This window comes from Nerophis ophidion, linkage group LG06, assembly GCF_033978795.1.
Source record: "Nerophis ophidion isolate RoL-2023_Sa linkage group LG06, RoL_Noph_v1.0, whole genome shotgun sequence".
In the NCBI taxonomy this organism is placed as follows: domain Eukaryota; kingdom Metazoa; phylum Chordata; class Actinopteri; order Syngnathiformes; family Syngnathidae; genus Nerophis; species Nerophis ophidion.
Window position 1 is genome coordinate 53,614,845 of NC_084616.1, and position 17,839 is coordinate 53,632,683.

General features: G+C 42.6%; 1 long non-coding RNA gene across 1 annotated transcript; it reads right to left on the minus strand.

Moving 5' to 3' along the window:
• Nucleotides 1–3,594: 3,594 nt before the first annotated feature.
• Nucleotides 3,595–8,928, minus strand: LOC133554930 (uncharacterized). Its single transcript, XR_009807240.1, has 6 exons — nucleotides 8,666–8,928; nucleotides 7,671–7,748; nucleotides 7,060–7,137; nucleotides 6,450–6,527; nucleotides 3,963–4,034; nucleotides 3,595–3,846 (listed from the first exon to the last, which is right to left on the minus strand). It is a non-coding gene; the product is annotated as an uncharacterized LOC133554930 (long non-coding RNA).
• Nucleotides 8,929–17,839: the final 8,911 nt, after the last annotated feature.

Sequence of the window (17,839 nt, forward strand, 5' to 3'; positions counted from 1 at the left end):
GCTTCGTGCCAGATGCCCGTCCCTTTCTGCGCTTGTTGCAAGTTTTGAGTTTTATGTCATAACATGTATATGTGCTTTGCGAGAGGTTTTTTCCTGGTCTCTAACTAATCCCCCCCGCCCCACCAGGAGTTTAGTTTGGGACTTGCTTTTTTTCTCCTTCTCTTCCTCCCAAATTTAGCATTTTACCCTACTTTTTTGTGGTGATTCGATCAGTGTTCCTGTTCTGACCACTCTGGAACTGTATGTTTGTTTGTTCTTGATCGGGTTTGTACTGAAAATGTAATTACATTGTACTTCTTAAGTGCAATGACAGTAGCGTTCCATCCATCCATACAACACTCCAAATGTTGGAGAAAAAAAACAATTGACAAAATAAGTGCAGGGCTGTGATTCAACAACACGACACTGAAATGACTGTCATCAATCTAATTCTGCAGTGCATCAAAGTAAGGGAGCATAGCAACCAGGGAATCAATTACCTGTTTTTAAGGGGTGCATGCTATCTTTAAGTTCAAGGTTTCATGTTTTTTATTAACAAATTATTGTCACCTCAGAGGAAGATAGTTGTATGTGCGCCATTCCTCTCTACCGTGGTGTTTTATGGGACGGGGAGGACTTACAAAAATGCATAGCAACAGACTCTTTCTCTCCTGTCCTCCCTTTCTCATGACACACACACTCATTCTGGGGAATCATAACAGCTCGTACACCCTCAAACACAACATGTAAATGGTTTCCAACAAGAGGATTTGTTTTAGCGTGTGATTCTGAAGTCAAGGGAGCCTTTGGACTGATAAGGGTCCAAGGATTGGTCTGCATGCAGACTTGGGTATGTGTGTATTTTGTGTGTGTGTGTGTGTGTGTGTGTGTGTGTGTGTGTGTGTGTGTGTGTGTGTGTGTGTGTGTGTGTGTGTGTGTGCGCAGGTGTTGTCCCCGGTGCAGACAGTCACACTCACGTGGCTCGCTTGGCCTCGCTTGTCATTGCACCTGATCATGCCTGTCAAATCATCTGATTAAACCCACACTAACGGAGGAGGCTTATGAGGGCAGGAGCTATCCATTTCCTCCTCAGTGGTTTGTGGGGTGTTCAAGCAGTAGTAGAGAGCGCCTCGCCAGTTGAAAGCCTACAATTCTATTTCAGGCCATCCCACACAGTGGGAGAGGGGCTGAATGTGTCACCCTTTAATTACAGCATTTCAGCTCCTTGTGAATTATTTCACATCTGTAGGTAAGAGAGCCCTACTTTGGATTTCAGGAACACACCTCCAGCAATTAGCACGTCAGGGCGTGCGCGTGTGTGTTCCCTCTTCCTTTTTTTGGACTCCCCTTTTCCAGACTATTCCATGCGGCATAAAAATTCTGTCCTTCCAGCTCCTGATGACAACCTTGTGTGAGTAATGCAGGCGGCCAACTTGAGTGTGTTATGTTCCCAATTATATCACCAGTATTGTCACCCACTCAGAGCTTTTCTCAGTCTGTTCTGCCAGCTGAACTGCCCAGCTTTATTCCTACAGGGTCAACCCCCTTCATTAATTTCTTGTTAGTCCTGATCCAAATAAGCCGCAGTAAGAATATAATCCTCATAACGGGATTATGAGCTGATTGGTGTTACATGAGAGCTGTTTGTTGTTGAAATGAAGGGTGACACGTTTCTCCATTTGGCTTTTTGCATGAATCGTACACTGAAAAAAGTGACTTTTTGGTGCTGTAAACTCTATTAGAGTAACTGTCATAATTTATACCTTATATTTTTAACATTCAGTAAGAACTAGAGTTTCTTAAGTAAAATTCAACATTTTATTAACGTAATACATGAATTATGGGGGAAGAGTAAGTTTTACTTTTACTTATGTTTCCTCATACTATTTAAATGTTTAATAGTTTGTACGTACATAAACCTAAAAATATTACATAACCTTTACTCTGAAAATCTAGTGTTTTGAAACGGGTAATTATGGGTGATTCTTATCTTGCGTCTATAATGTGTTACAGAGTCTATGTTCTCCAGAAATGTGTTTGGTGTGGGTTCACAGAGTGTGGCGCATATTAGTAAGAATGTTAAAGTTGTTTATATCACAACCGTCAGTGTAAAAGGTATGGCTGTTGACTAAGTATGCAGTGCAATATTATGTGTTAAGGAGCGAAGTGCGTGCGTCCTTTTGGCACGTACACAACATGGTGTAGAAGTGGGCGCGGCGTCTAGCTGTAGAAGCAGTGGTCCCCAACCACTTGGCCGCGGCCGCTGAATAATTTTCTATTAAACTTTTACTCATCACACTCTGTTTTATATTACATGTCATTAAGCGCATGGGTGAGAAGAGGTTTTAAAATTATTAGCGCCCCGGCGGCTTTTCAAGGAAATACGGTATATAAAATTTACTTGAAGTTTTGAGTAAAATGATGTTCCTGCTGATGAAAAACAAGTAGACTTTACCTAATTTGTTTAAATAAATATAACTTAAAACTTGGATGTAACTGTTACTTAATATCTTCACAACTATTTTGTTATATGGTAAGTAGAATTTACTTGATACTGGCAAGTGAGTGTTACTCGATATTGCAGCATTAATTTTACTTAAATCATTTGCGTGCAAATACTTACAATAATTTTTTCAAGTAAATCTTATGAGTTATTTTTTTGAGTGTAAGAAACGTAAGAAAAGAACGAGCTGATCGATAAAAAGGACGGTTGAGTTGTGAAAATGTAGTTGTTGTTTTTTTAAGGTGCATCGCTTCCAACAAGAGATAAACCATAACTCTCTTGGCTGTCCTGAGTGACCTTGATAATGAATTTTCTTGCTCTCTCTCACAAACACACACGCACACACACACACACACACACACACACACACACACACACACGCATACGTGTTTGGGTGACATATGAGGACTTATGACAAAAACGTGACATATGGGGACATGCCTTTCCAATGGTCCTACAGGCCTGGGAATCAGACGGTTAGTGAACCAGAATTTTAGAAACACAGTGGTCTATTGAGATTTTTGCAACTCTTTTGTTTTTTTCTGAACCTGATTTTTATGGTACATATGAGGACTTGTCAGGTTTAGGTGACAAATGAAGACCAGAGTGTTTAAGATTTCAAGTTTATGTGACATATGATGACCATGACGTCACAGAGTGTTTAAGATTTCAGGTTCATGTGACATATGATGACCATGACGTCACAGAGTGTTTAAGATTTCAAGTTTATGTGACATATGATGACCATGACGTCACAGAGTGTTTAAGATTTCATGTTTATGTGACATATGATGACCATGACGTCACAGAGTGTTTAAGATTTCAAGTTTGTGAAATATGACAACCATGACGTCACAGAGTGTTTAAGATTTCAGGTTCATGTGACATATGAGGCTAATGACACCAGAGACTTAACAAAACCACCTGAGTTGGTTTAGTTGATGTGTTGTCATTTAAAAAAAAAATCCCAATCCCATGCTACTGTAATCTAAAACCAAGAAGAGTTTAAAAGAAACATGGGTAAAAATGTAATTGTCGATTAAGTGTAACTGAATTGTTTTTGTGGATTTTGTCGCTAAGAATTATCTGGAATAAATACAAAACGCTTGCTGTTTATTTTGCTTTTTTAATTGCTGGTAACATACTCAAACTACCACAGAAGATGTGGGAAAACATTTTTTTTTCCTTTTTTAAATATAATTCTGTTATGGATGTAGTACTTGATGTCAAGCCAATCTCTGTCCTGTAGAGTTACTAGTTCTTTATGGAGGCAGGCTTCACAATCTTTTTTACCTGGTACTTTGTTGCCAGTTACAAAATGCAACATGTGTCATTCAACTGCTTCCACTTCTTCCCCTTTGCAGCTGTCATAAAGGAGACAAAATACAATTTCTTACTGAAGGAATAATGACTATAACACAGTGAAAAGGTGCAAAACGTAATATAATATTCTAGTAAATGATGTGGATTATTTATTTACCCCGCTTTGGAGTGGACCAAGTGGAAGAAGCTTGAGACATACCCACTTCCAGCGATTTGTCCTGCTGTCAATCTGAAAGGAAGAATTAGAAAACTGTAAAAGTAAACATTTAACATATTGTGCTTTGTGAAGCAGCGGAGTATATGTGTTGTCTGTCCATTTATGAATAATGCAGACCAGGAGTGTTGGCTGAGTTCTTAACGTTTGCTTTCAGAGCGAGCATATCACAACATACAAGATGCCGCCATGGCGACACAACCTATACCGGGCTACCGCGCATGCTCGTCACTCCTGTTGCATGCTGGGTAGGGTAGTTCTTTTTTCCCCTGGCTCATAACATTACAATATAGTACCATGTATATGTGTTCAGTTTATCAAAGCACCAAGCAAACAGATATGGTCATAATTATTTTAAGTCCACTACGCAGAATAAACACAACATTATTAATATTGCTACTAAGGATAATTTGATCAAACATTCCCTAAAACAGCCCACTACCTATAATATAAGTTTTTTAAACATAAGATCCCTGATCAAAAAAAAATGTTTCTGCTGTTACCTCAGAAATTGCCTGTTCAGATGTTATGATTGTGGCTCAGAGATTTGTATGTAGATTATATTTATTTTCCATAACAAACAGGATAACCTAAATACCCTGGCAGTGGCAATAAGCTTAAATGTTTGTATTTACATTTTTGGAGTTGATTTTCATAAAATATGCTATTTAACTGCTACTGTTTAACAAGGACTGATTTAAATTGTGTTTGCACAACAAATCTTTTGGCGCTTTTGTTCATGTGGGAGAATATTCCAATAAAGGTGCACTACACACTACTTTTGAATTCATTATTGGGCTTTGCGTATACAATGCAGTTAATCGCGATTAATAAGAGAAATAGTGCGATTAACTTCGATTAAAAATTTTAATCGTTGCCCAGCCCTAATATATATACAAAAAAGTTGGGAAAATTGTGTTAGATGTAAATATAAACTGAATACAATGATTTGCAAATCCTTTTCAACCCATATTCAATTGAAAACATTACAAAGACAACATATTTGATGTTAAAACTCAAACTTTTTTTTTTTTGTAAATAATAATTAACTTAGAATTTCATGGCTGCAACACGTGCCAAAGTAGTTGGGAAAGGGCATGTTCACCACTGTGTTACATCACATTTTCTTTTAACAACACTCAATAAACGTTTGGGAACTGAGGAAACTAATTGTTGAAGCTTTGAAAGTAGAATTCTTTACCATTCTTGCTTGATGTAGAGCTTAAGTTGTCGTATTTTACGCGTCATAATGCGCTACACATTTTCGATGGGAGACATGTCTGGACTGCAGGCGGACCAGGAAAGTACCCGCACTCTTTTACTACGAAGACACGCTGTTGTAACACGTGGCTTGGCATTGTTTTGCTGAAATAAGCAGGGGCGTCCATGATAATGTTGCTTGGATGACAACATATGTTGCTCCAAAACCTGTATGGACCATTCAGCATTAATGGTGCCTTCTCAGATGTGTAAGTTACCCATGATTTGGGCACTAATACACCCCCATACCATCACACATGCTGGCTTTTGAACTTTGCGCCTATAACAATCCGGATTGTTATTTTCCTCTTTGTTCCGGAGAACACCACGTCCACAATTTCCATATATAATTTGAAATGTGGACTCGTCAGACCACAGAACACTTTTCCACTTTGCATCAGTCCATCTTAGATGAGCTCGGGCCAAGCGAAGCCCGCGACGTTCCTCTGTGTTGTTGATAAATGGCATTTGCTTTGCATAGTAGAGTTTTAACTTGCATTTACAGATGTAGCGACCAACTGTAGTAACTGACAGTGGTTTTCTGAAGTATTTCTGAGCCCATGTGGTGATATCTTTTACACACTGATGTCGGTTTTTAATGCAGTACATCGCTTACGTCCAGTGATTTCTCCAGATTCTCTGAACCTTTTGATAATTTTACGGACCCTAGATGGTAAAATCCCTAAATTCTTTGCAAAAAAAATGTTTAGCAGTTTTAACATCAAATATGTTGTCTTTGTAGCATATTCAACAGAATTGGGGTTGAAAATTCTTTGCAAATCATTGTATCCCGTTTATATGTACATCTAACACAATTTCCCAACTCATATGGAAACGGGGTTTGAATGTATTTATATATATATATATATATATATATATATATATATATATAGCCTATTATTTGCGCACTATTTACAAGTTATGTACCAAAAACACGACCACCGAAAAAATACTTTGATCAATGAAAACAGCGCTGCAGAAACCGGCTGTAAACATCTCCTGTTTTGCTAAACATGAGTTCCAAACTCCCTACTGACTAACATGGATGTACCCTTACGAAAATGATGTCATATAAACTGATCTGTGAGAGATTAAAATTAATAAACGTCTTTCAAAATATAGGTTGGGTCAAATTTAGAGCAGATATAGTAAAAATAGACATGTAATAACCTGTTGGAGGGATGAAGTCGGTTTATGGCTGTCATCTGAATCTAGAGAATGTTGAGATAGAACCTCAACAGTTGGTTTCTGCAACAAAACACAAAAATATAATGTCATAACTAATTAATTATAACATTCTCACCACTTTTTGTTGATAAAAATCTGAGCATACAATGCCAGATAAAGGGTAAAAATTATTACAGAGTTTCAGCTCTTAGACAATTCATTAAGAATGTAACACACACAAAAATCTGGTTCAGAAAATATGAGGACCTGAATTGAGACACTCATTTTAAAGCTTGGACATTAACATTGTAACACACATTTTCTGGTTCAGAAAATATGAGGACCTTATATGAAACACACCTAAGTCTTTCTTGCTTCAAACAATATAAGGACATGACGAGTGCTCACATGTAGAATGTATGTTGTTGACTTGTAACATCTCCTGTTTTGCTAAACATGAGTTCTAAACTTCCTACTGACTAACATGGATGTACCCTTGCGAAAAAGTTGTCATATAAACTGATCTGTGAGAGATTAAAATAAATAAATGTCTTTCAAAATATAGGTTGGGTCAAATTTAGAGCAGATATAGTAAAAATAGACATGTAATAACCTGTTGGAGGGATGAAGTCAGTTAATGGCTCACATCTGAATCTGGAGAATGTTGAGATGGAACCTCAACAGTTGGTTTCTGCAACAAAACACAAAAATATAATGTCAAAACTAATTAATTATAACATTATCAGCACTTTTTGTTGATAAAACTCTGAGCATACAATGCCAGATAAATAGTAAAGATTATTACAGAGTTTCAGCTCTTAGACAATTAATTAAGAATATAAAACACACTAAAATCTGGTTCAGAAAATATGAGGACCTAAATTGAGACACTCATTTTAAAGCTTGGACATTAACATTGTAACACACACTAATCTGGTTTAGAAAATATAAGGACCTTATATGAAACACACCCAAGTCTTTCTTGGTTCAAACAATATAAGGACATGACGAGTGGTCACATGTAGAATGTATGTTGTTAACTTGTAACATCTCCTGTTTTGCTAAACATGAGTTCCAAACTCCTTACTGACTAACATGGATGTACCCTTACGAAAATGTTGTCAAATAAACTGATCTGTGAGAGATTAAAATTAATAAATGTCTTTCAAAATATAGGTTGGGTCACATTTAGAGCAGATATAGTAAAAATAGACTTGTAATAACCTGTTGGAGGGATGAAGTCGGTTTATCGCTCACATCTGAATCTGGAGAATGTTGAGATAGAACCCCAACAGTTGGTGTCTGCAACAAAACACAAAAATATAATGTCAGAACTAATTAATTATAACATTAACAACCACTTTTGGTTGATAATATTCTGAGCATATAATTCTACATAAACAGTAAAGATTATTATAGCGTTTTAGCTCTTAGACTATTATTTAAGAATGTAACATTCACTAAAATGTGGTTCAGAAAATATGAGGACCTGGATTGAAACACTCATTTTAAAGCTTTGAATTAAACATTGTAACACACACTAATGTGGTTCAGAAAATATGAGGACCTTATATGAAACACACTGAAGTCTTTTTTAGTTCAAACAATATGAGTACATGACAAGTGATCACATACAGAATTCATGTTGCTGACCTGTAACATCTCCTGTTTTGCTAAACATGAGTTGTTATTTCCACACTGACTAACATGGATGTACCCTTAAAAAATGTTGTCATATAAACTGATCTGTGAGAGGTTAAAAGGATTAAATGTCTTTTGAAGTATAGGTTGTGTCAAGTTTTTAGCAGATATAGGGCAGCACGGTGGTACAGGGGTTAGTGCATGTGTGTCACAAATCGAAGGTCCTGAGTAGTCCTGAGTTAAATCCTGGGCTCGTGATCTTTCTGTGTGGAGTTTGCATGTTCTCCCCGTGACTGCGTGGGTTCCCTCCGGGTACTCCGGCTTCATCTTACCTCCAAAGACATGCACCTGGGGATAGGTTGATTGGCAACACTAAATTGGCCCTAGTGTGTGAATGTGAGTGTAAATGTTGTCTATTTGTGTTGGCCGTGTAATGAGGTGGCGACTTGTCCAGGGTGTACTCCGCCTTCCGCCCGAATGCAGCTCAGATAGGCTCAAGCACACCCCGCCACCCCAAAAAAGGGACAGGTAGTAGAAAATGGATGGATGGATGGATAGTAAAATAGTCAAGTAATAACCTGTTGGAGGGATGAAGTCGGTTTATCGCTCACATGAATCTGGAGAATGTTGAGATAGAACATCAACAGTTGGTGTCTGCAACAAAACACATAAAAATAATGTTAGAACTTATTAATTATAACATTATCAGCACTTTTTGTTGTTAACATTATGAGCATATAATGCCAGATAAATAGTAAAGATATTTATAGAGGGTTTCTGTCTCTTGTCCCGCTCATGTCTTGAGATGAACTTCCCTCGGTACTCGACCACAAAATAACCTTTTTAAATTGATGCAAGAGCAAATACACCATATCCTGATAAAACAGTTTATCAATTAACAATGTTTGGAATATCTGTTTTAAAAAGGAATAATAATAGTCGTTACTTGACAAAAAATTCAATTACAAACAGAATTACTCTTTCATAAATGTAATTAATTATTAAATTAAGTACAAACCCCGTTTCCATATGAGTTGGGAAATTGTGTTAGATGTAAATATAAACAGAATACAATGATTTGCAAATCATTTTCAAGCCATATTCAGTTGAATATGCTACAAAGACAACATATTTGATGTTCAAACTTATAAACGTTTTTTTGGTGCAAATAATCAATAACTTTAGAATTTGATGCCAGCAACACGCGACAAAGAAGTTGGGAAAGGTGGCAATAAATACTGATAAAGTTAAGAAATGCTCATCAAACACTTATTTGGGACATCCCACAGGTGTGAAGGCTAATTTGGAACAGGTGGGTGCCATGATTGGCTATAAAAACAGCTTCCCAAAAAATGCTCAGTCTTTCACAGGAAAGGATGGGGCGAGGTACACCCCTTTGTCCACAACTGCGTGAGCAAATAGTCAAACAGTTTAAGAACAACGTTTCTCAAAGTGCAATTGCAAGAAATTTAGGGATTTCAATATCTACGCTCCATGATATCATCAAAAGGTTCAGAGAATCTGGAGAAATCACTCCACGTAAGCGGCATGTCTGGAAACTAACATTGAATAACCGTGACCTTCGATCCCTCGGACGGCACTGTATCAAAAACCGACATCAATCTCTAAAGGATATCACCACATGAGTTCAGGAACACTTCAGAAAACCCATCCATCCATCCATTTTCTACCGCTTATTCCCTTTTTGGGGTCGCGGGGGGCGCTGGTGCCTATCTCAGCTACAATCGGGCGGAAGGCGGGGTACACCCTGGACAAGTCGCCACCTCATCGCAGGGCCAACACAGATAGACAACATTTACACTCACATTCACACACTAGGGCCAATTTAGTGTTGCCAATCAACCTATCCCCAGGTGCATGTCTTTGGAGGTGGGAGGAAGCCGGAGTACCCGGAGGGAACCCACGCATTCACGGGGAGAACATGCAAACTCCACACAGGAAGATCCCGAGGCTGGATTTGAACCCAGGACTGCAGGACCTTCGTATTGTGAGGCAGACGCACTAACCCCTCTGCCACCGTGAAGCCCACTTCAGAAAACCACTGTCACTAAATACAGTTTGTTGCTATATCTGTAAGTGCAAGTTAAAGCTCTACTATGCAAAGCGAAAGCCAATTATCAACATCCAGAAACGCCGCCGGCTTCTCTGGGCCCGAGATCATCTAAGATGGACTGATGCAAAGTGGAAAGGTGTTCTGTGGTCTAACGAGCCCAAATTTCAAATTGTTTTTGGAAATATTCGACCTCCTCTCTGAGCTGCTACCTTACCGTGGTAGAGGAGTTTGCGTGTCCCAATGATCCTAGGAGCTATGTTGTCTGGGGGTTTTCATGCCCCCTGGTAGGGTCTCCCAAGACAAACAGGTCCTAGGTGAGTGATCAGACAAAGAGCAGCTCAAAGACTTCTATGGAATTACAACGAAATGAACCCAGATTTCCCTCGCCCGGACGTGGGTCACCGGGGCCCCGCTCTGGAGCCAGGCCCGGAGTTGGGGCACGATGGCGAGCGCCTGGTGGTCGGGCCTGTTCCCATGGGGCCCGGCCGGGCACAGCCCGAAGAGGCAACGTGGGTCATCCCTCAAATGGGCTCACCACTCATAGGAGGGGCCATAGAGGTCGGGTGCATTGTGAGCTGGGCGGCAGCCGAAGGCAGGGCACTTGGCGGTCCGATCCTCGGCTACAGAAGCTAGCTCTTGGGACGTGGAACGTCACCTCACTGGGGGGGAAGGAGCCTGAGCTAGTGCGCGAGGTAGAAAAGTTCCGGCTGGATATAGTCGGACTCACCTCGACGCACAGCAAGGGCTCTGGAACCAGTTCTCTCGAGAGGGACTGGACCCTCTTCCACTCTGGCGTTGCCGGCAGTGAGAGGCGACGGGCTGGGGTGGCAATTCTGGTTGCCCCCCGGCTCAAAGCCTGTACGTTTGAGTTCAACCCAGTGGACGAGAGGGTAGCTTCCCTTCGTCTTCGGGTGGGGGGACGGGTCCTGACTGTTGTTTGTGCTTACGCACCAAACAGCAGTTCAGAATACCCACCCTTTTTGGGTACACTCGAGGGAGTACTGGAAAGTGCTCCTCCGGGTGATTCCCTTGTCCTACTGGGAGACTTCAACGCTCATGTTGGCAACGACAGTGAAACCTGGAGAGGCGTGATTGGGAAGAATGGTCGCCCGTATCTAAACCCGAGTGGTGTTTTTTTATTGGACTTTTGTGCTCGTCACAGTTTGTCGATAACAAACACCATGTTCAAACATAAGGGTGTCCATATGTGCACTTGGCACCAGGACACCCTAGGCCGCAGTTCCATGATCGACTTTGTAGTTGTGTCATCGGATTTGCGGCCTTATGTTTTGGACACTCGGGTGAAGAGAGGGGCGGAGATTTCTACCGATCACCACCTGGTGGTGAGTTGGCTGCGATGGTGGGGGAGGATGCCGGACAGACCTGGCAGGCCCAAACGCATTGTGAGGGTCTGCTGGGAACGTCTGGCAGAGTCTCCTGTCAGAGAGAGTTTCAATTCACACCTCCGGGAGAACTTTGAACATGTCACGAGGGAGGTGCGGGACATTGAGTCCGAGTGGACCATGTTCCGAACCTCTATTGTCGAGGCGGCTGATTGGAGCTGTGGCCGCAAGGTTGTTGGTGCCTGTCGTGGCGGTAATCCCAGAACCCGTTGGTGGACACCAGCAGTGAGGGATGCCGTCAAGCTGAAGAAGGAGTCCTATCGGGTTCTTTTGGCTCATAGGACTCCGGAGGCAGTGGACGGGTACCGACGGGCCAAGCGGTGTGCAGCTTTAGCGGTCGCGGAGGCAAAAACTCGGACATGGGAAGAGTTCGGGGAAGCCATGGAAAACGACTTCCGGACGGCTTCGAAGCGATTCTGGACCACCATACGGCGCCTCAGGAAGGGGAAGCAGTGCACTATCAACACCGTGTATGGTGCGGATGGTGTTCTGCTGACTTCGACTGCGGATGTTGTGGATCGGTGGAGGGAATACTTCGAAGACCTCCTCAATCCCACCAACACGTCTTTCTTTGAGGAAGCGGTGCCTGGGGAATCTGTAGTGGACTCTCCTATTTCTGGGGCTGAGGTCGCTGAGGTAGTTAAAAAGCTCCTCGGCGGCAAGGCCCCGGGGGTGGACGAGATCCGCCCGGAGTTCCTTAAGGCTCTGGATGCTGTGGGGCTGTCTTGGTTGACAAGACTCTGCAGCATCGCGTGGACATCGGGGGCGGTACCTCTGGATTGGCAGACCGGGGTGGTGGTCCCTCTCTTTAAGAAGGGGGACCGGAGGGTGTGTTCCAACTATCGTGGGATCACACTCCTCAGCCTTCCCGGTAAGGTTTATTCAGGTGTACTGGAGAGGAGGCTTCGCCGGATAGTCGAACCTCGGATTCAGGAGGAACAGTGTGGTTTTCGTCCTGGTCGTGGAACTGTGGACCAGCTCTATACTCTCGGCAGGGTTCTTGAGGGTGCATGGGAGTTTGCCCAACCAGTCTACATGTGCTTTGTGGACTTGAAGAAGGCATTCGACCGTGTCCCTCGGGAAGTCCTGTGGGGAGTGCTCAGAGAGTATGGGGTATCGGAATGTCTTATTGTGGCGGTCCGCTCCCTGTATGATCAGTGTCAGAGCTTGGTCCGCATTGCTGGCAGTAAGTCGGACAGGTTTCCAGTGAAGGTTGGACCCCGCTTAGGCTGTCCTTTGTCACCGATTCTGTTCATAACTTTTATGGACAGAATTTCTAGGCGCAGCCAAGGCGTTGAGGGGTTCCGGTTTGGTGGCCACGGGATTAGGTCTCTGCTTTTTGCAGATGATGTAGTCCTGGCCGGGATCTTCAGCTCTCACTGGATCGGTTCGCAGCCGAGTGTGAAGCGACCGGAATGAGAATCAGCACCTCCAAGTCCGAGTCCATGGTTCTCGCCCGGAAAAGGGTGGAGTGCCATCTCCGGGTTGGGGAGGAGACCCTGCCCCAAGTGGAGGAGTTCAAGTACCTAGGAGTCTTGTTCACGAGTGGGGGAAGAGTGGATCGTGAGATCGACAGGCGGATCGGTGCGGCGTCTTCAGTAATGCGGACGTTGTATCGATCCGTTGTGGTGAAGAAGGAGCTGAGCCGGAAGGCAAAGCTCTCAATTTACCGGTCGATCTACGTTCCCATCCTCACCTATGGTCATGAGCTTTGGGTCATGACCGAAAGGATAAGATCACGGGTACAAGCGGCCGAAATGAGTTTCCTCCGCCGGGTGGCGGGGCTCTCCCTTAGAGATAGGGTGAGAAGCTCTGCCATCCGGGAGGGGCTCAACGTAAAGCCGCTGCTCCTCCACATTGAGAGGAGCCAGATGAGGTGGTTCGGGCATCTGGTCAGGATGCCACCCGAACGCCTCCCTAGGGATGTGTTTAGAGCACGTCCAGCTGGTAGGAGGCCACGGGGAAGACCCAGGACACGTTGGGAAGACTATGTCTCCCGGCTGGCCTGGGAACGCCTCGGGATCCCCCGGGAAGAGCTAGACGAAGTGGCTGGAGATAGGGAAGTCTGGGCTTCCCTGCTTAGGCTGCTGCCCCCGCGACCCGACCTCGAATAAGCGGAAGATGATGGATGGATGGATGGATGGATGGATGAAATATTCGACACCGTTTCATCCGGACCAAAGGGGAAGCCAACCATCCAGACTGTTATCGACGCAAAGTTGAAAAGCCAGCATCTGTGATGGTATGGGGGTGCATTAGTGCCCAAGGCATGGGTAACTTACACATCTGTAAGTTACCCATCTGTTTGGAACAACATTTGCTGCCACTTAAGCGCCAACTTTTTCATGCACGCCCCTGCTTATTTCAGCAAGACAATGCCAAGCCACATTCAGCACGTGTTCAGCTTCATAAAAAAAGAGTGCAGGTACTTTCCTGACCGGCCTGCAGTCCTATCAAAAATGTGTGGTGCATTATGAAGCGTAAAATACGACAGAGGAGACCACGGACTGTTGAAGGACTGAAGCTCTACATAAAACAAGAATGGGAAAGAATTCCACCTTCCAAGCTTCAACAATTAGTTTCCTCAGTTCCCAAACGGTTATTGAGTGTTGTTGAAAGAAAATGTGATGTAACACAGTGGTGAACATGCCCTTTCCCAACTACTTTGGCACGTGTTACAGCCATGAAATTCTAAGTTAATTATTATTTGTAAAAAAAATTATTCCGTTTGGATTTACATCTAACACAATTTCCCAACTCATATGGAAACGGGGTTTGTAATTAATGTGTTACTTGAAAAAGAAAAGTTTTAAATATCTAGCGTATGCAGTTGAGAGACATTTCACGAGAGCAGAGTGTGTGTGTGCCTTTAAAAAGCTGTGCCTTTTGCCAAGTGGGACGTCAGCGCCCAGACATAGCAGAATAGTTCAGCTGTATTTTTTAGCTTAGCAGTGGCAGTTAAGATAGTTCTGTTGAATGTTTTTGTTTGCGTGTGGATGAGGCCTCTTTCTATTTGATATCGTGTTCGTAATTACTTCCGGGGGTTGCTTTCATTAGTAATAAGATATTACCTGCACTAACCCTTTTGTGCTTCTAACGCTGTCTTGTTGACATACAATCACATCAAAAGTAGCATGCCACATTACATCAAACGCATCGTAACAGCGTTGTAGCGTACATAAAAGTTATTAGATTACTCGTTACCGGTAAAAGTAACAGCATTAGTAACATCGTTTTCATATACCGCTGTTATACCATCCATCCATCCATCCATCATCTTCCGCTTTTCCGAGGTGGGGTCGCGGTGGCAACAGCCTAAGCAGGGAAACCCAGACTTCCCTCTCCCCAGCCACTTCGTCTAGCTCTTCCCGGGGGATCCCGAGGCGTTCCCAGGCCAGCCGGGAGACAAAGTCTTCCCAACGTGTCCTGGGTCTTCCCCGTGGCCTCCTACCGGTTGGACGTGCCCTAAACACCTCCCTAGGGAGGCGTTCGGGTGGCATCCTGACCAGATGCGCGAACCACCTCATCTGGCTCCTCTCCATGTGGAGGAGCAGCGGCTTTACTTTGAGTTCCTCCTGGATGGCAGAGCTTCTCACCCTATCTCTAAGGGAGAGCACCCCTACACGGCGGAGGAAACTCATTCCGGCTGCTTGTACCCGTGATCTTATCCTTTCGGTCATGACCCAAAGCTCATGACCATAGGTGAGGATGGGAACGTAGATCGACCGGTAAATTGAGAGCTTTGCCTTCCGGCTCAGCTCCTTCTTCACCACAACGGATCAATACAACGTCCGCATTACCGAAGACCCCACACCGATCCGCCTGTCGATCTCACGATCCACTCTTCCCCCACTCGTGAACAAGACTCCGAGGGGCCATAGAGGTCGGGTGCATTGTGAGCTGGGCGGCAGCCGAAGGCAGGGCACTTGGCGGTCCGATCCTCGGCTACAGAAGCTAGCTCTTGGGACGTGGAACGCTGTTATTCCAAACACTTCTAATTAAAGCCATATAATACAACCTCTATTAGACTGTAAGGAAATGATCCAAATGAGATGTTGATACAGTTACCATTGATATGATACATAACAAGACATACCTTTCCAATCATTGATCCACTGGGCCTTAAAACAAGACTTGTCACATCCAGATCAAATAAACTCGGTAGCTTCAGCCTCAGGATTACGTCTCGCTCTTCTTTTGGGCACGATGTCTATATCATGTGTTGATGCGCCTAACAAATCCACACATAAAAATGAAAAAAGTCAGTGACACAGAAATAAAACAAAGAACCAAACCCTTCAAAAACTGTTAAATTTAGGATCAGTGCAGACATGAAGCTTCTCAAACAAAGTAGTAATGTAACAATATCAGTAACATGCCAACTCCACAGTGCTTATCAGCTTGAAATATTTGTATTTGAGAAAAAGTATAAACAATTTGAAGAACTCTAGTCTGTCTTGTTTAAAATTAAGAAAAGGTTTACTAGCATAGTGATCAAGGGTGATGGGTCAAATGCAGAGAATAATTTCACCACACCTAGTGTGTGTGTGCCAATCACTGCTACTTATAATCTTCCATGCAACTTTAAAAAAAAAAATTTAAATGCCTTGGCCTTGGCCCAGAACTGAAATGCTTAATTTGACCTCATAAAATCAAATCTGATTGCAATTAATAACAACAAACATTTAACTGTTGTTTACAATGAACTATTTTCCTATGTTAAAAAACATTGGTCTATTTAATTACGTTAAACTTCATTTTATGCTCACCTGATTCAACCATGCTGCCGAAGACTGTCAAAGATGGTTTGTGGCCAAGATAGATGTCCCCCTCCGGTGATGCAGGTCCCGGAAGTGCTGTTCACTGAGCGCTCTGTTGTGCTCAAAATCGTGTGTGAAGTTTTGTATTTCGATTATAAATGGTCCTTTTGGAAAACCCTTTTTATATATATTCAATATTAAGTGTGATACGTGAGCTGTATAACTTCCATGAGGAAAATAATTAACTAGTGATTTAGCCCTCTGTTAGGAGCAGACATCATCCAACGGCCAATCAGGCGGCGCCTAACTGAAAATTGGACCAATCAGACGCCGAGACTCTTCACAGTGGGCGGAAGTAACCATCTTGAATACAATGTGAAGTGAATACCTCCAAAAACAATCCCCAATTGAATCCAAAATTTGTCCCAAAGATAAAAATACCAAAATCATGTGCTATTGTAACCATTTGAAAATATTAAATACTGTATGTAGTTTGAATTCCATTTGAATTATCGCCTTTGTCTCAATCAAGGTTGAAAGTTTTTTTTCAGGCACATTTAAAGTAATTATTGTGCGGCATTGTATTTTAGACAACAGAATAGAAAAAAGCCCAATACAGTAAAATACTGAATCAAACCGATTAAATCATCACCATAATCCCTTTATTATTGATTGTCTAGCCCAAATCCTCTCCAGATAAACCAAATGAATAGATAAAACTAACATAAAAAAGGTTGAGATCATCAGATCAGTTGAAAATGTGTTACTTGATTTAGATTTCAAAAGTATGTTCATTGCTGTAATGATTATATGTTTTTCAAATGTTGGAGTGTGTGAGTTTCTGCCCCACACGACGTATGAGGACATATGACATATGAGGACAAGTGTGTGTGTGTGTGTCATAATAGCAAAGATGGCCACTAGGGGCAAAATCGAAGGTGAGCAAAAAAATTAAACACACTTTCACACACTTTTTCTGAAAATTTGACAAATGAAGACTTCAGAGATTTTTGGTCTGGGAACATGCTGGGAGGGTCTAGAACACGATAGCATTGCGGGAAATATGGGGACATGGAAAATGTCCCCATATTTCAACAGGTCCTCATATGTAAGGTGAAATTTCATAAAAATGTCCCCATATGTCACTTTGACAAACGCACACACACACACACACACACACACAAAACAACTGCTTTTCTCCATCCATCCATTTTCTAACGCTTGTCCCTTTCGGGGTTGCGGTGGGTGCTGGAGCCTATCCCAGCTGCATTCAGGCGGAAGGCGCGGAGACCCTGGACTAATCGCCTCCTCATCGCAGGGCCAACACAGATAGACAGATGACATTCACAATCACATTCATACACTAGGGACCATTTAGTGTTACCAATCAACCTATCCCCAGGTGCATGTCTTTTGGAGGTGTGAGGAAGCCGTAGTACCCGGATGGAACCCACGCAGTCACGGGGAGAACATGTAAACTCCACACAGAAAGATCCTGAGCCCGGGATTGAACTC